The sequence below is a fragment of the Callorhinus ursinus genome, unplaced genomic scaffold (assembly GCF_003265705.2).
Source record: "Callorhinus ursinus isolate GAN/ISIS: 27379988/994484 unplaced genomic scaffold, GSC_fseal_2.0 scaffold20, whole genome shotgun sequence".
Lineage (NCBI taxonomy): Eukaryota > Metazoa > Chordata > Mammalia > Carnivora > Otariidae > Callorhinus > Callorhinus ursinus.
In genome coordinates this window covers 21,064,404-21,084,305 of record NW_027397082.1, presented here as the reverse complement: position 1 = coordinate 21,084,305, position 19,902 = coordinate 21,064,404, and the positions used below count along the sequence as shown (strand labels likewise).

Here is a 19,902-nt window from a genome sequence, read left to right as displayed (position 1 = left end):
TCCTAGGAAGTTTGATGAGAGAGAAGAGAAAGAAAAAATGGAGAAAAGGCATAGAACAATAATTTTAGAAAAGGAAAAGGAAATACAGCCATTGTTAAAAGTATTTTTACATGATAGTGATATATACAAATAGCATTATGCCACTAAAGTTGAGATGGACAATCTTACATGTCAGTAATAACCAATTAGAAAAATATAAAACATTAAAAAGTTACCATTCGTGATAATATATTATGTATATATTATAGTATATACATAAAAATATCTATAAAATAATAGGGCATATGCCTAACAAAAATGTGCATTACCTTTATGGAGAAAATTATAAAACCTTATTGATAAAATAGTTTTGAATAAATAGAAAATTATGCTTTATTTGGGGGTAAGAAGTGTTGATATTTTTTAAAATGCCAATTTTCCCTATATTAATATATGAGTATAATGTAATTCCAATAAAAGTTCCACCAGAGATTACAAAGAATTTGACAAAGTGATCTTTTTTTTTTTAAGATTTTTTATTTAGTTATTTTGACAGAAAAAGACACAGTGAGAGAGGGAACACAAGCAGGGGGAGTGGGAGAGGGAGAAGCAGCCTTCCCGCTGAGCAGAGAGCCCAATGCAGGGCTCGATCCCAGGACCCTGGCATCACAACCTGAGCTGAAGGCAGACGCTTAACAGCTGAGCCACCCAGGCACCCTGACAAAGTGATCTTAAAATTAATATTGAAGAGTAAATAACAAAGAACTACATAAAATGGGGAGCCACCTTGATGTTAGCTAATGATTGCTACCCATTTTTTTCCATGCTGACATTTGCCAATCCTGGACTAGGATGAAGAATGAAAGTTCTAACATATGTGTAATAGAGTCCTAGATGAATGGAGAAAGAGAATAGGGGGCAAGCAATATTTGAAGAAATAATAGCCAGGAATTTTCCAAACTTGACAAAAGAAATCAATTCAAAGATTTAAGAAGCTCAGTAAACCCTGAGTAGGAAAAATACAAAGGAAATCTAGAAATATCATGGCCACATTGTGAAAACTCAAAGCCAAGAGAATAATATCTTAAAAGCAATCACAGAAAGTGGCAGGATATAAAATCAGTGCACAGAAATCAGTTGCATTTCTATACACCAACAACAAGACAGAAGAAAGAGAAATTAAGGAGTCGATCCCATTTACAATTTCACCCAAAACCATAAGATACCTAGGAATAAACCTAACCAAAGAGGCAAAGAATCTCAACTCAGAAAACTGTAGAATACTCCCAAAAGAAATTGAGGAAGACACAAAAAAATGGAATGGTTCCATGCTCGTGGATTAGAAAAACAAATATTGTGAAAATGTCTATGCTACCTAGAGCAATCTACACATTTAATGCAATCCCTATCAAAATACCAACAACTTTTTCCAAAGAAATGGAACAAATAATCCTAAAATGTATATGGAACCAGAAAAGACCCCAAATAGCCAAAGGAATGTTGAAAAAGAAAAACAAAGCTTGTGGCAATACAATTCCGGATTTCAAACTCTATTACAAAGCTGTTATCATCAAGACAGTATGGTACTGGCACAAAAACAGACACATAGATCAATGGAACAGAATAGAGAAACCAGAAATGGACCCTCAACTCTATGGTCAACTAATCTTCGACAAAGCAGGAAAGATTATCCAATGGAAAAAAGACAGTCTCTTCAACAAATGGTGTTGGGAAAATTGGACAGCCACATGCAGAAGAATGAAACTGGACCATTTCCTTACACTACACACAAAAATAGACTCAAAATGGATGAAAGACCTAAATGTGAGACAGGAATCCAACCAAATCCTTGAGGAGAGCACAGGCAGCAACCTCTTCGACCTCAGCCACAGCAACTTCTGTCTAGAAACAGCGCCAAAGGCAAGGGAAGCAAGGGCAAAAATGAACTAATGGGACTTCATGAAGATAAAAAGCTTTTGCACAGCAAAGGAAACAGTCCACAAAACCAAAAGACAACTGACAGAATGGGAGAAGATATTCACAAATGACATATCAGATAAAGGGCTAGTATCCAAAATCTATAAAGAACTTATGTAACTCAACACCCAAAGAACAAATAATCCAATCAAGAAATGAGCAGAAGACATGAACAGACATTTCTGCAAAGAAGACATCCAAATGGCCAAAAGACACATGAAAAAGTGCTCAACATCACTTGGCATCAGGGAAATACAAATCAAAACCTCAATGAGATACTACCTCATACCTGTCAGAATGGCTAAAATTAACAAGTCAGGAAACAACACATGTTGGCGAGGATACGGAGAAAGGGGAACTCTCTTACACTGTTGGTGGGAATGCAAGCCGGTGCAGCCACTCCGGAAAACAGTATGGAGGTTCCTGAAAAAGTTGAAAATAGAGCTACCCTATGACCCAGCAATTGCACTACTGGGTATTTACCCCAAAGATACAAATGTAGTGATCCGAAGGGGCACATGCACCCCAATGTTTATAGCAGCAATGTCCACAATAGTCAAACTATTCAAAGAGCTTAGATGTCCATCAACAGATGAATGGATAAAGAAGATGTGGTATATATACACAATGGAATTTTATGCAGCCATCAAAAAAATGAAATCTTGCCATTTTCAATGATGTGGATGGAACTAGAGGGTATTATGCTAAGTGAAATAAGTCAATCAGAGAAAGACAAGTATCATATAATCTCACTCATATGAGGAATTTAAGAAACAAGACAGAGGATCATATGGGAAAGGAGGCAAAAATGAAACAACACGAAACCAGAGAGGGAAACAAACTGAGGGTTCCTGGAGTGGAGGGGTTGGGAGGGTTGGGGTGGCTGGGTGATGGATGTTGGGAGGGTATGTGCTATGGTGAGCACTGTGAATTGTGTAAGACTGATGAATCAACGACTTGTACCCCTGAAACAAATAATACATTATATGTTAATAAAAAAAAAGCAATCACAGAGAAGGAAAGGCATATTACTTTCACCATTTCAATAATAAGACTGAAAGCCCACTTTTCAATAGAAACTATGCAAGTCAACTGACAATGAAACTTCTCAGAGTGCAAACTTTCAGCATAGAATCTTTTACTCGGAAGAAAATACACTACAAAAATGGAAAACAAGACTTCTAAGACTCCATCCATTTCAACCAAGATGGAGCAAGCCAACTACAGCATATCTCTCACACCAATGATAACTAAAATCTCTGGGCAGAAAAAGACAACCACCTAAGTACTCTGAAAAGTAAAAATTAGCAAGCAGACTGTTGAACTCAAAATCTGGACAATGATCTGTAATGAGGGCAAGTTTCATGGTCTTATTTTCCTTCTTTATCTCCAAGCTTTGACTGAAAGAAGGCCAAAGTGGCAGAACTGTGCCATGGGTGCAAAAGCAAAAATTCTCAGAAACAAAACATTACCCCTAGCCATGAAACCAGGAAAAGAGGCTCCTGCATGCCAGACAGCATGTAGAGAAATACCCATTTCTTTTAGCCTTTTCCTTCTTACTCTTTTCTCTCTCAGCCCTACCAGTAAGGCTGGCCAGTTGGGGAATTTTATGGCTGTGACAGTGATGACACAGGCACCTAAAACCTTGAGAAAAGATTCATCGTTCTGGACAGAGATATTTTAAAATGGACTCCCACTGTCCAAATAATAAGGAGGAATTCCCTGGTATTTTTTTCACAACCTTCTTTCTCACCAGTTTGCCTCTCAGGTGACCCCAGTCTCACAGAACTGCCTGAAAACATGGGGGAATAAAACCTGGAAATTAGTAGAAGAATGATATCTGGAAAATTCCCCTAAATATTTGGAAATTATACCACATTGTCAATAACTTTTAGGTAAGACAAAAAGTCAAAGGGAAATTAATAAATACGTTGAGCAGAGTAAAAATAAAAATAGAATATATCAAAATCTGTGGGATACAACCAAAACACTGCTTAGAGAGGAACTGTTAGCTTTAATTCTTTCACATAAAATGAAGAAAGGTTTTACATCATTATTCTAAGCTACAAAAAGAAAAGCAAATAAAATCTAAAGCTAACAGGAAGAGAAAAATAATAAAGAATAGAAATGAATAAAATTGAAAAAATTGGATAAAATCAAACCAAAGCTAGTTCTTTGAAAAAAAATCAAGAAAACTGACAAAACTCTCACAAACTGACCAAGAAAATATGGGGAAAGACACAGATTACCAATATTAAGAGTGAAAGAGAATAATTAATATAAACCATATAAACATTAAAAGGATAATAAAATATTATGAACAACTTTGTGTCCATAAATTAAATAATTTACATAATATGGAACTAGGCTTTGAAAGACAGAAACTACCAAAATTCACTCAGATAAAGTACATTATAAGAATAGTCACACATCTAGTCATACATCTAAACAAATTGATTTCATAACTCAAGACTTTCCAAAGAAGAGACCCAGTTGGTTTCACTAGTGAAATCAATTCTATATCAGTGAACACTTAAGGAAAAAATAATACCAACTCAACACACTGTCTATGAGAAAATAGAAGAGAACAGTTCTCAACTCATTTTAGTAGACCAGCACTACCCTGATGCCAAAATGAAACAAAAGACATTATAAGAAATTTTAAAAAACATGCTAATGTCCCCTATGAAAATATTTTTTAAATCCCCAAGAAAATATTAACAAATTAAATCCTAAAATATAAATATATAAAAGAAATACATGATCAAGCAGAGTTTATCCCAGTAATGGAAGCCTGATTCAAAATTCAATCAATAGACTAAAGAAGAAAAATTACATTCATTTCAATAGATACAGATAAAGCTTTTAACAAATTCAAATGCCATTCATGATAAAAACTCTTAGAAAACTATGACAGAAGAGCTCTTCCTTAACTCGATAAAGATTATCTACAAAATTTTCTAACTCTTAAAGGGAGTTGGAGCTTTTTACTATTCAGCTTTTCACTGCTGAATATATTAGCTGTGGGCTTCTTCCTAGTCAGAGTAATTAGGTAAGAAAAAAAAAGCATTTAAATTAAAAAGGAAGAAGTAAAAGTGTCTGTGTTTGCAGATGGCAAGATCTTAAATGTAGAAATCCTAAAGACTCCACACAAAAAAAGTTACAATTAATAAGCAAATTTAGTAAAGTCTCAGAATACAAAATCAACATACAAAATTCATTTGCATCTCTATACATTAACAACAACCTACTCAAAAAAGAAATTAAGAAAACAATTCCATTTACGTTAGCATAAAAAAATAAGATGCTTAGGAATAAATTTAACCAGGTGAAATACTTGTGCACTGAAAACTGCAAAACAATGATGAAATAAATGTTAAAAGATACAAATAAATGGAAGGACATTCTGTGTTCTTGGACCAGAAGAATTAATATTGTTAAAATGTCCATACTTCCCCAAATGATCTAGAGATTCAAGGCAACTCTATCCAAATCCCAACGGAATTTTTTACAGAAATACAAAAACAATCCTAAAATTCATTTGAAACCACAAAAGACTTTAAATAGTCAAAGCACTTTTGAGAAAGAACAAAACCGGAGGTATTACACTTTCTGATTGCAAAACCACATTACAAAGCTACAAGAATTAAAACACTATGTACTGGCATAAAAGCAGAAAGATAGACCATGAACAGAGTAGACAGCCCAAAAATAGAGCCATAAACATATGGTTGACTGATCTTCAGCAAGGGTGCCAAGAGGGGTGCCTGGGTGTCTCAGTTGGTTAAGTGTCTGTCTTCAGCTCAGGTCATGATTTCAGGGTCCTGGGATTGAGCCCAGCGTTGGACTCCCTGATTAGCAGGAAGCCTGCTTCTCCCTCTCCCTCTAGCTTGCATATACTCTCTCTCTCTCAAATAAATAAAACCTTAAAAAAACACAAGGGTGTCAAGAATACACAATGGGGAAAATATTATCTATTCAATAAATTGTGTTGAGAAAATTGGATATCCATACGCAAAAGAATGAAACTGGACCTTTATCTCACACTATATACACAAATCAATTCAAAATGAATTAAAGGTTTAAATGTAAAACCTGAAACCATAAAACTCTTAGAAAAAAGAATAGGAGAAATGTTTCTAGATATTGGACTGGGCAATGATCTCTTGGATATGGCATCAAAAGCCCAGGCAACAAAAGCAAAACTAGACAAATGAGATTACATCAAACTAAAAGCTGCTACAAAGCAAAGGAAACACTTAACAAAATGAAAAGGCAACCTACAATGGGAAAAAATACTTTCAGACCATATATCTTATAAGAGGTTAATATCCAAAATATATATGGCACTCTTACAACTCAAGAGCAAAACAAAACAAAAACAAAACCCACAAGTAACTCAATTTAAAAATGGGCAAAGGACCTGAATACACATTTCTCCAAAAAAGACACACAAACGGGCAACAGGTATGTGAAAAGGTGTGCAACATCACTAGTCATCAGGGAAATGCATATCAAAACCACAATGAGCTATCACCTCACACATGTTAGGATAACAATTATCAAAAAACCAAAGGAGAAGTGTTGGTGAAGATGTGGAGAAAAGGAAACCCTTGTGCACTCTTGGTGAGACTGTAAATTGGTACAGCCACTATGGAAAACAATATGGAGGTTCCTTTAAAAATTAAAAATAGAATTATCATTTGATCTAGCAATCTCACTTTTGGATATATAGTCAAAGGAATTGAAATCTGGGTCTTAAAGAGATATCTGCACTCCCACCTTCATTGCAGCATTATGCACAATAGCCTAGATCTGGAAACAAACCTAAATATTCATCAACAGTTAAATGGACAAAGTAAATGTGGTATATAGGTACAATGGAATATTATTCAGCCTTTAAAAAGAAGGAAATTCTGCCATTGTAAGGCTGAATAATATTCCATTGTATGTATACACACACCACATTTTCTTTTTTGTTGTTGTTGTTCAGAAAGCATTTTATCATTGCTCCAAGTTTAGGAATTTTCACTGACAGAAAATTAACACTTCAGAAAATTTCCCACATAGCCCTGCTCAGCTTCTGCATCTTGGTTTTCACAGATATATCAGCATATTTTTCTCCAATACGGACAATCATTGCACCCATGCTTGACAGATCAATCTTAACTTCCAATTTCGATACTTGGCCTTTACTTAGGAAGCTCTTCAGGACTGTTTTTAATTCAGAAAGAATGGCTTCATCTAAAGGAGATGCAGTGGTTACTTGCAAGGGACTTCTCCATGGTGTATGCTCCAGGTATATTGTTCAAGCAACCATTTTCAGCAAGCAAATTGATCAGGCTGGACATGAGGAGAGAGAACCTCTCGTTTGCTGTCATGTCATTTAGTCTTTTCATTTTCACTGTATGCTTTACACAGGGATTCTTAATGGAACCAGCCATTTTGGGTTCCTTCAATATTTGTGCTACTCTCAACAATTCTTTTTCTATTTGTTCCAGTTTATTCTGTTTAGATGCAGCAGAATAAATAAAGTTTATTCTGTTTAGATGCATAGAAACCTTCGATACCATATACCTGAACAGGTGGCCTTATGTGCTTGGCAAACAGCCTGACCACAGATATACTAACACAACACATCTGCTGGGAGAGCCCAGAACCTGCTGGGATGGCCATCTGCTTTGGGTGGCTGTAGGTCCATATACTACATTTTCTTTACCCATTCAACCACTGATGGTTGCTAGAATAGATGAACCTGGAGGACATTATGCTAAATGAAATAGACCAGACACAGAAAGACAAACACTACATTATCTCACTTATATGTGCAATCTAAAATAGTCAAACAGAGACAGAATATAATGATGGTTCCCAGGGGTTGTAAGGGGAGATAAATAGGGAAGTGTTGGTCAAAGAGCACAAAGTTTCATTTATGCAAAATAAGTTCTGGAGATCTACTGTATGACATAGGGCCGCTTATTAACAAGATTGTATACTTAAAATTTTGCTAAGAGGAGAAATCTTATGTTAAGTGTCCTTACCACTGAAAGACAAAGAAACAAACAAAAACCTCCCAAAAACCAAGGGGATGGAGAAAACCTCTTGAGATAATAAATAAGATTATGGCATTCATAGTGATGATGGTTTCATGGGTATATAGTTATCTCGAAACACATCAAGTTGTATACATTAAGTATCTACAGCTTTTTATATGTCATTCATACCTCAATAGAGCGGCTTAATAAAATCCCCTGCAAATTTCATACTTAATGGTGAAAGACTGAATGCTATGTTGTTTGCAGTAACAATAAATTAGAAACATCTTAAATGTCCATCAGTGAGAAACTGATAAGTAATTTAAAGACAATGAACTGTATTAGAAGAGATAAATCTCAAAAACATAAGCAGAATAAAAAGTTACAGAATGATATATATTGTTGTCAAAATATTCAAATAATATCATATATTCATTATAGAAATACACTGTATGTATATATAACATAATGCATATATACATCTATGTGTATTATTATAGTATAAATAAAATAAAAATGAGGACAAATGTAAGTAAAAAATTCAGTGCTTAGTGGTTACCTTTGTGTTGAGATGGAGGGCAGTGGGATTGGAAAGGGACACTCAGGTGGCTCTTACTATATCTGAGATGTTTTCTTTAAAAAAATAAATAAAAGATGGGGCGCCTGGGTGGCACAGTCAGTTAAGTGTCTGCCTTCGGCTCAGGTCATAATCTCAGGGTTCTGGGATCGAGCCCTGCATCGGGCTCCTTGCTCAGCGGGCAGTCAGCTTCTCCCTCTCCCACTCCCCCTGCTTGTGTTCCCTCTCTTGTTGTGTCTCTCTCGGTCAAATAAATAAATAAAATCTTAAAAAAAAATAAGCAACTCTGCACTATTTGATTTGTAACCTTGTTGATTTACAACTACAGTAAAAAGATTTTTATTTGTTTTAATGAAAATGGTCTTATACTGGAAAACTTTGAGGACCACTTCACAGATTCTAAACTCTTTGATGCTTCGATCTTACTTGTGTTCTTGAGTATAGCTGCAGTACCCAGCACACAGAGTGTTGTAAATACATATTTATTGTTTGTTGTATTTCATTTCCTAAAGATTATAGTCCACCCTGATCTGTTTTTTAATCACTGGTCACAAATTTACTCCTTAGACACATCATTTAACTCTATGGTACTTTAGATTCCTTATTTTTCAGGTATCAATAATACCGGTCTTGCCTACTTCCCAAGGCTATTTTAAATGTCAAATAAGAAAATGGGTATCAATTTTCTTGAAAAGTATAAAGCATATTTGAATTGAAGAAATGTAGGAGATCACTGAAAGACTAGGAAGAACTCTCAAGAGATCATACCATCACATTAACATCCATAGTCCAACCTCTTCCCCAACATGTCAGTAACCATAAAAAAAAAAAAATCTTACTTCTATATATGTGTCTTGGAGCCTCTAAATACGTCTTGTTGTCTGGTGGAGTGGAAGTGGAGGTAGCAGTTGTGATATTTTGGTTAGGGACATTATGTAAATTGGCTTCTTTAGTCATGAAAAATATTCTCTTAGGAAGAAATTTCTTAAGATGCCATGATGACACACTAGCCAGTTTTTTGGCAAAGGTCCCATTGAGCCAGTGATAAATCTTACTGTATGGCAGTAAGAAGTACAACACTTCTTACTTGACTTAAAACCATTCTGGCTCTACGGCTGACCCAGCTCTCCCATGAGGGAGGGGTGGGGATGCTAAATAATTCAGGGAAGAGAAATGATTATAGAGAGATACGGGGCATCCCTCCAAAGACTGTGATTCTAATGGGGAACAATAAAGAGCTTGTCCAGGGAAGGAGGGAGAGGGTTAAGGACAAAGGTCACCAAGCACTTGTTGGCACTGATTTAGTCACTTGGGTATTGAGTGTAATCAATGATGAGACATGGTCCTTGCTTTCGAGGAATTTATAGGCTGTGATATAGTGACTTGGATACAACCAGCAGATTATCAACATGGAATAGAATAATGAGGCAGAAACATATGCACTAGTCAGGTGGGTCACATACAAAAGCCACACTTTCATATTGTATTATTTTTCTTTTGGATGTGAAGATGGAATGTTGTTGCTAAGCTTAAAGAGTGTAAGACTGTTGAATCACAGACCTGTACCTCTGAAACAAATAATACATTATATGTTAAAAAAAAAAAAAGAAGAAGATAGCAGGAAGGGAAAAATGAAGGGGGGGAAATCGGAGGGAGAGACGAACCATGAGAGACTATGGACTCTGAGAAACAAACTGAGGGTTCTAGAGGGGAGAGGGTCGGGTGATGGGTTAGCTTAGTGATGGGTATTAAAGAGGGCATGCACTGAATGGAGCACTGGGTGTTATACACAAACAATGAATCATGGAACACTACATCAAAAACTAATGATGTAATGTATGGTGATTAACATAACATAATAAAATTTTTAAAAATGTAAAAAAAATTTTTAAATTGAAAAAAAAAAAGAGTCTTTGTCCAGAAACAGCATGGATAGACAAGTCCTTTTGCCAAAACCACTGAAATAGTAATAGTGAACACACTTGGTGGTTTATATCTCAAGTGCCCAGAAGAAGCCCAAGTGGACTCTCATGGCTACAAGGGAGTTTTCAGCTTATAATTTTGTTGCATTCTAAAGACTCACTTATCAGTCAGCTGTGAGAAATTTGGCACATATTTTCACATAGAAACAAAGCCACAAATGGGGGTCATTTGTTAGACTGTCCCAAGAAAGATTGTATGAACCCACTTTAAATAAAAACTTATAATACTAATGGTATGGTAGAGTCTGATTCCTATGTGTACTATATCTGTTTGTGTTTTTATATTTCGAATATGAATTGCCAGGATCCCCTTTCTCTGGTACAGCCCCTCAGATAGTTTCATCTGCTAGTACTAAACATGAAGATTTATTGATCTTAAGCAATGACTCTGTGAGTGTATATATGTGTGCCATGAAATATGCCACTCTGAAATTCTACTACAGGGAGTGTAACTAATTATCTACTCTAGCTCCTGCCCTTCCACATTCACAACTGTGTTCATGCTGAGTTTCTATTTTCCATGAGCTGTTTTTCCCAGTCAGTAACTAAAAATGGTGGGTGAAGGTACTGAGGCATGTCCATTCCAGCAAGTTGCAGGACTCCTACAAACAAATTTGACTTGGGGACTTCCCATCAGCCTGACAGAACCTTTTTTGGAACTGTGCTGTAGTCTAAGATTCCATTCTACCTTATTTTTCCTTTCCTCTCTCCACAGATATTGGACTAGTCTGCAGGCTTTCTTTCCCTTTGACAACTTCCCTGCCCACAGTCTCTGGCATAGATAGTCTTATATTTGTGTCTGCTTCTTGACATACTCAAACTATTGCAGATGATAATGAGAATGGGCCAAGTATGATGAGGATTTGGGACTGGTTCACTCACCATCTTGTGGGAAAAAAATACCATCTTGAGTGTGGAATGTGGGTGCTAAAGATTTCACTGATAGTGACATGAGACAAGAGCCAGGCACAGATGCCGCTGCAAAAGAAATGGGTCAGGGGAAGATGTCTACAAGGACAGCAGAGTTGCAGATTACTGCAAAATTGCATTCAGGCTCTGAAGAAAAATAATGAGAAATTGAGGGCCATTAACAAATAACTAATAGCTAAGTGTGAGAGCCAAAGGATTTCATTGGTTGTTTATAAAGGCACCCTTATATTCTGTGGTGGAAGAGCAGACACAGCTAAGTAGAAAACTGAAGATCTGATAGTTACAGGGCTTCAGAGACATTTGAAGCTTAATCAAGACAGGTCTGTTATCACAACATCAGGGCTCTGGGTGAAAAAACACAGTACCCTAAAGTATGGGTTAGGGACTTCTGGATTGATGCCCCAGATGTTGGAGCTGAAGATACTCCTCAGGCCCCAGAGCCTACAAGGTGGCCCACTCTTCCCAAGTTAGAGGTTGCACTTGCCCTGTGTTGCAAAACACTGCAGAAGCCTCTTCCTACAAGACAGCAATTTTCCTCCTCAGAAGCTGCCCCATCTCCTCTTCCAGCTGCCAGGCACTAGGACTAAAGCCCAGCATTACTAGTTAAGAAAATGAAGAGACTATGCAGTCAAGGATTTGGGAGAATTAGCTAGAGTATATAAACAGGAGCCAGGGATGTACTCCTGGGATTAAATTTTAAAGATGTCCAATCAAGAGGGCCAGGATATAAGACTGAATAATCAAGGATTCATTGACTTGGGGGTGTTTTCTTGGGACATGGGATTTAACACCCTGGCAAGGATCCCAGGGGATGGGGCAAACTCACTGCTAGGATGACATTTAGTGTAGAAATGCCTCAGTTGCCCTAGCAGATGGTAGAGGAAGGAATAAAAGAGACTGAAGGAAGTGGCCATGCTAGAGTGGATATATTAATAAGGCCAGAAGACCCACCAGAGGAGTAGGGTCCATGGGAGAAGCCAAAGGACACCATTCCACCAAGGGCATAAGAAAAGTGCTGGTGAAAAAAAAAAGAAAGAAAAACTAGATGTGCTGGTGAGAGAGGCACAGCATCACCAATAAGTTCAGTGGTGGCTCTTAGCCATAGGTCAGGTTTGGCCTTGTCAGTAACAATAAGGATGGGATGATGGGGAAAAAAGCAATCAAGCCCAGGTGGTGGTACCTAACTATATGAAGCCAAAAGTTTACAATTATGATAACGGCAAGCCAAGTCAGAGGGGCAGCCAAGAGGGCCGTACCAGCAGGGAATTGTGAAGATGGTTAATAAAGCATGACATCCCTAAGGGCAAAAAGATGGGTAGCCAATAGGAGTGTTACTTAATATCTATAACTACAAAATGATAAAAATAACAAAAATGGATGAGCAGGAAGTTGAGGATGATGCCCCAATGAAAATGTCCTAATCCCTTACTAGTTCTTGGTCCTGAGTCAATTTTAGTAGTTACTTAATATATAGAACTACAAAAAGACAAAAATGAATGAGCAGGAAGTTGAGGATGATTGCCCCAATGAAAAGTTCCAAATCCCTTACTAGTTCTTGGTCCTGAGGCAATCCAGAACCCGTTGACTAAAGGCATGGACGATCTTTAGGGGGAACACTATAGCATCATATAATGATTTTCCTTCCCCCACAAAAGTACCTATAGCCATTTAGACAACTGTACACTGAAGAAAAGAAAGCACCCAGACATTTTGAGGAATATTTAGTACAGGGGCTGAGTGGACAGTGATACCTGGGGTCAATATGGCCCTCGTATTGGAATGAACATTAAGAAGGTCAGGTAGTGAATGGAGTCCTAGAATTGTGCCTAATGTGAACTAAATATCTATTATTGATTGATTTGATTTATTACAAGAATGAATATGGAAGATAAGGAGAAAGGTTCCATCCCTTGGACATGGCTACAGAAAATAATCTTCCATGTATAAATTCTTGAGGCAAAAATATCATTATTCCCCCCTCCCCTCTAGAACCCTCAGTTTGTTTTTCAGAGTCCATTTTCTCTCATGGTTTGTCTCCCCCTCTGACTTACTCCCCTTCATTCTTCCCCTCCTGCTATCTTCTTTTTCTTTTTTTTTAACATATGTTGCATTATTTGTTTCAGAAGTACAGATCTGTGATTCAACAGTCTTGCACAATTCACAGCGCTCACCATAGCACATACCCTCCCCAATGTCTATCACCCAGCCACCCCATCCCTCCCACCCCCCACCACTCCAGGAACACTGTTTCCTGAGATTAAGAATTCCTCATATCAGTGAGGTCATATGATACATGTCTTTCTCTGATTGACTTATTTCACTCAGCATAACACCCTCCAGTTCTATCCATGTCGTTGCAAATGGCAAGATCTCATTCCTTTTGATGGCTGCATAATATTCCATTGTGTATATATACCACATCTTCTTTATCCATTCATCTGTCGATGGACATCTTGGCTCTTTGTTAATGGAGATATTTTAGATTGAAACTAACACCAGGAAATTTTAATCACCTTTTGGGTAAACATATATATACATATATATGTACACATATATTTTACTATTTTTTACATCTGTATATCCATCCATCCATCCATCCATACACACACCTATTCTGGCCCTTAATCTCTTCTCTCCCTCCACGGTATGTGTCTGTGTGTACATATGTGCATGTGTGTACAGGCACAAAAACAGTGAAGATGGAGAAGACATTATAAACCAGAACAGAAAATAATATAGTTGAACATTAGTGTCCTGATCAACTTTTGCAGTTCTTCTTGGTGAGATATTTAAGAGATAATGTAATATTTAAGAGAAGAATTCCTATCTGCTCCACATATTCCTATCTGCTCCCCGAAGCTAGTGATTCAAGAAAGCAGAAGCTAGAGAGCTACAGCTATGAAACCACCACCAACAACAACCACCCAAACAAAACGCAGCATTATATTTAAATGATTGTGTCAGGTCTCCTTCCTGCTTCTTGGCACTTGACTATATTATTAATGTGTGTTAGCGTGTGGGAAAAACCTCCTCATTCAGCCACACAATCAGATCAGGACTCTCAAGAGGTTCCCACTCATCCCAACCTCCACTCACCAGTTAATTGCACCTTCCTTTCTTTCAATCATCATGGCTCTGGCTGGTGAGGTGTGGGCCTGGTCAAGGGAAAGCAGCAGGGCAGATGCTGCAGTTTTAAGTGAAATCTGGTGTTGCCTTCCCTGAAGTGGGATCTGGAAAATGTCAGTTCTTAAGTAACAGGTATTGGCAGCTGAACAGTCGGTCTTCCCCACCAGGCTCAGCATTCCCTTCCCTTGCAATAAGCTTTCCTTTTTCCTCTTATATCGCCTCAATCTCCTTCGTCTCTTCTTTAGAGGTCATTAAATAAGAATTTCCACTTTGTAGATATTCATCAGACATGATTCTAAGTGTGTTGGGAATGAGAAGGTTTTGATGATAAAATACCACAAGTGTCAATAAAACACTCCCTAGTGTTACTGGTGACCTGGAGTCCTACCTGTGGAGGAAGTATAAAAGATTTCTTGGCAGAGTGGGAAAGAATGATTGGGTTCTGACTCTTTTCTCCATATGCTGAGAGCTACAGGCAGAAACACAACACACAAGTTTGATAAAGTCAAGGCATTAAATGGAGCTGAGAGAACATTCTTTGGGTTTCCTTTCTTTTTTCTTCTGCTGGGTCAGTCTGGGACCATCCCATTACAGAATTGCAACCCAGATGTGCACATGCACACCTGATGTATGATCATCTTTATTGTGTTTGGTTTATTTGCATAATGTGCCTCAGCACATTCTAAGATTGAACTAAGTAACGGTGGGGAAGGTCTGGTAGTCCCATCTTAAATAGGATGTGGCTCCTTTGGAAGATACAGCCTCACACTTACTCAAGGGTACTTGGGTGAAATATGGATTACTATGAGTATGAGGCCAGTGCCAGTGATTCTCTAGTCTAATCAGGGCAAATGAAGTCTGGATGAGGCCCAACAATTCTGAGTTTAGATGATGACTAATGATCAAAACAGTGAAACAACCTCAGAACTTAAAATATTGAGAGACTAAGCAAGAACTCTAGGGAAAGACCACAGGAGCTCTGATCAAATCTTAACTAAGAATGCTTCATCACCCCATCATTCTTCACCTAATACTCTCTCTAGGCAATCTGATCCATCCCTATTGCTTTACTCCTACCAATATATAGCTAATATTTTAGTCCCAAATTTAAATCTCTAGTCCAGGGTTCATCTCCTGAACTCCATCCATACTGGTCATATCAATCATCTCTATTTGAATGATCCACAGGCATTTCAAATGGTACATGTGAAAAAATAAACTCATCAGCCATCCCAATAAATATTTTTTTATATTCTCTGAATTGATAAGTAATATAATCATTTACCAGTAACCGTGGGAATTATTCCAGGCTCTTCCCTCTCTGTCACCTATCACAACCAAAGCTGGTCATTCTAAACCTTTCCCAGATTTTCCCTTCCACAGTCCCTACCACTTCTACCCTAATTCAGGCCACCAGGTCATTCACCCGAAAAACTGAGAACACAGCCTCCCCATTTAGCACCCTTCAATCCTGTCTCTACAGTACAACCCAGAGAGCTTTCTAAGAAGGAGATCTATACATCATCTATGTAACAGTCTTGCCAAACATATTTAAACAGAATCTAACCATAAGGAAACAACCAGACAAATCCAGTTTTAGGTGGATTCTATAAGAAAACTGGCTCAGACTCTTCAAAAATACCATCATAAAAGACAAAAATATAGTGGAGGGAACTGCTCTAGATTAAGGAAGACTAAAGAAGAAAACTAAATGTAAACATGATTCTTCTTTGCATCTAGGATCGATGGGGATGGGGTGGGAATAGCTACTGTGCACATTATTAAGATAATTAGAGAAAACTAGGATATGAACGTTGTACTAGATGATATCAAATCAATAAATATCAAGTTTCATAGGTGTTGTAATGGTATTGTGTTTATGCAGGAGAAAGTTCTTATTCCTAGGAGATACATGCTAAGGTATTTAGGGATGAAATATGATGTCTACAATTTACTCTCAAGTGATTCAGCAAAAAATTGCATAGGTAGATGGCTAGGTGATAGAAAGAAAGCAAATGTGGCAAAATGTAAACAACTGATGGATCCAAACTTTCAACTTTCCTTCTGGTTTTAAATTTTTCAAAATAAAAGTTGTGGGGAGAAAAAGAGAGAGAGAGGAGACAATCACCACTGCTAAATGGTTCTTCCAGTAGACATTTTCCATGTTATAAAAACAACTTGAATTTCTTAGAGATTAAAAAAAAATGGTAGGGAGAAGTCATTAAGGTTGAATTACCAAAGCCATGTACTTTCATCTCCAGCACCTCAGGCAGGTTTAATTCCCAAGTAAGCACCATATCAGAAGTCAATGCAAGACTTAAAAGCAATATATGGAAGTGGCTAGGTAGTTAGTTCAACAGACAAACTGAATTTAAGCCAGCCATTTTCTTTCACACAAAAGAATATGAAAACGATTACAAGCAAATTTTCATCGAATCCTCATAATAACCAAATGAGTACTTAAGTTAATTTTAGCAATGAGAAGAAAGGGAAATAAATAAGGGAAAACCTAACTGAATTACGTCCTAGAGTTTTGACAGCTGTCAAACCAATAAAGTGCATTATTATGTGATACTGGAAGTTTGCAAAGAGTAAACATGTTAACATTTTACAAACAGGATAATTGAAACTTTGTCTTCTAATAACATTATTAATTTGTTGTTTGTCCTCTATATTATAGTTTTCTTCTGCCTCATGACAAAATAAAACAATTTTTTAAAAACTCTCTGTCAAGCCCCAATAAAATCCTTGTTGCATTTAGGATAACAACCTGAAGATTCATTATGAAGGAGTCCCCATCTCCCTATCTTTTCTCTTCCCTTATCACAACGCCTTTTTACTCCTTATGTTATAGCTACATTTAACTACTTGTATTTCCTTGAGGCATAGGTCCTCTCATGCCACCAGCATTTCTTGCTGGGTGGTCTAAATCAAGAGAAAAGTGATGTAGCCCTTCATGCCACAGGTATGCCTAATACGAACATATTAGACACAAAAACACCCAAGACCAAACCTATGCATACAGGAAGTCAAGTTGTCAGGATTCTGCTTCCAGGATGACTACTATGGCAAGTCCCTTATCATCACTGAGCCTCAGTTTGTTCATCTATAAAAGGCAGTGGTTAAATCAGATGATATCCCATGTCCATCTGCTATTTGCCCTCATTGTACATGAATCTAAGTAGTGGCGTAGAGAAATCACAAGAGAACTTGTGCGATACATTCTGGTATAGAAGAGGTTTTCCTCTTATAAGAAATCATCTCAAAGAAGTTGTGAAAGTCAAATAAAGGATAAAGTTCCAAGTCACAGTCAAGTTTGGTGGACTTCACTGATGATATAACAGAAATCCAAACGTGTCATCTTTGAGATTTATATCAAATTACACATGAAAATCTAAATAATAGATTTATTTAGAGTTAGTGAAACAGATGTTAAGTGAGAGATGAATTTTAATTTAATTTTAAGCTGCAGGATGAAATTGAACTCAATTTTGGTTACTGGGCAGAAAATGGATTCGGGGGCAGTGAGGAAATGCACTGACATGAATATAGCCCATGAAGGAGAAAAATTCATTTCTTAGTGTCTCATTTTCCATCATCTGATAGATGCAGAGATAAGTCATTGAAAGCTCTGAGGAAGATCAGTGTCTGAAATCACTAACACAGGAATGCCTTGAAATTATTCAATTTACTGAATTATTATTCAATATTTCCGTCTCTCTCTCTTCCAAAAGATAGAGCTCCTTCCACACATTGAAACTGAGACTTGGGTGGGGTGGAATCACTTGTAATAAAGCCGGAGGAAGAAGCACTCCCATATTATTCAACTCACTCAACACGGACAGTAGGTACCCAAATGAGGGAAGGATACTCTTTTCTGTAGTTCCATTATTTGATTGAGGGGAACACTTCAGTCAATTAGTAATACTAGTAGTAGTACTTCTAGTAGTAATACTAGAAAAACATTTATCTTGAAGTCCAAACCATTGGAGTTAACTTAGAAAGTTTTTACCAAGAAGCTGACATCGAAGGGTAGGGAGTTGCTTGATTTGGAAAAGACTGACTAGATAGCCAAACATTGGTTGCAAGCATGGGGCATCTCCCATAATACTTTTTTTTTCCTTTAAGCTGGAACCCTCTGAGCAAGTTTTTTTTTTAATTACATAAAATTAAAACTGTTTCCTTTATAAGGACAAAAGTAAGGAAGAAGGAGAGGGAAAGAGGGAGAAACATTACATGCAGGAAAGCAGATTTAGAAAAGAGGTTCTCGGAACTGTTTACTGTTACTTTGAGTAAACAGTAAACAGTACTGAGTACTTTGTACTCAGAAAACAGGTGATACCTTTCTCATAAATTAGAGGCAGAAAACTTAAGAGTTGAGGCAAGTGTGCAAAGAGCTAATATAGGAAATGAAATCATAGTCAAGCACAAAGCACAGAAAATCTCTAATTCTTAGAAAAAATTGTGTTTATCAATTAGTGCTGGCGATGATTAACAAATAGCTAAATTTTTATTAAGAAGATATTTCATTTGTGGGGGTGCCTGGGTGGTTCAGTCATTAAACGTCTGCCTTTGGCTCAGGTAATGATCCCAAGGTTCTGGGGTCAAGCCCCGCGTCAGGCTCCCGGCTCAGCAGGAAGCCTGCTTCTCCCTCTCCCACTCCCCCTGCTTGTGTTCCTGTTCCCACTGTGTCTCTCTCTGTCAAATAAATAAATAAAATCTTAAAAAAAAGAAGGTATTTCATTTGTGCTGAAATATTTATTTTTTTCAGTCTTGCTCCTTGTTATAACTTTTGAGATGGGTAAATAATAGTAATTGGTGGGAAATCATAGAAGCATGGTTACAATTGTGTTTCTTATATAAATAAAAAAATATTTTTAACTAAAGCATACATCAACAGGATTTTTGTTTTAGAACTTTCACCCCAGTTGTGACACAGAAGATGGACTGGGGACTGGAGAGTGGGTTAGGGGTAGGGATAGAAATAGAATATAGGAGATTATTACAATACTATAGACAAGAGCTAGACTTTGATTGTTTAGACAGAGAAGATGAAAGAAAAACATAAAATATATGTTTTCAACAGGAAAGGAGTTGTGAGTAAAAATACATTAGACAAATCTTAAAATAGAGAAAAAATTCTGGGAAAACGTTGTCAGGTCTTTATTCAAATGTTACTTTTTTGTGAAGCCTTCTGTAGCAGAAACCAAAAAATGTCATGATCACCACACCATTTCCTTTCTCTGGGCAGACAGGAAGGCATTTCCTAGCTTCCCTTGTATTGTAGTTAAGGGTG

General features: G+C 37.1%; 1 protein-coding gene and 1 pseudogene across 1 annotated transcript in view; both read right to left on the bottom strand.

Annotated features, from left to right (window-relative positions):
• The window catches only part of HPSE2 (heparanase 2 (inactive)), a 681,364-nt gene that overhangs the window by 268,562 nt on the left and 392,900 nt on the right, over positions 1-19,902 (bottom strand). The gene's annotated exons all lie outside the window — the stretch shown is intronic.
• LOC112830757 (ATP synthase peripheral stalk subunit OSCP, mitochondrial pseudogene) lies at positions 7,007-7,632 on the bottom strand (annotated as a pseudogene).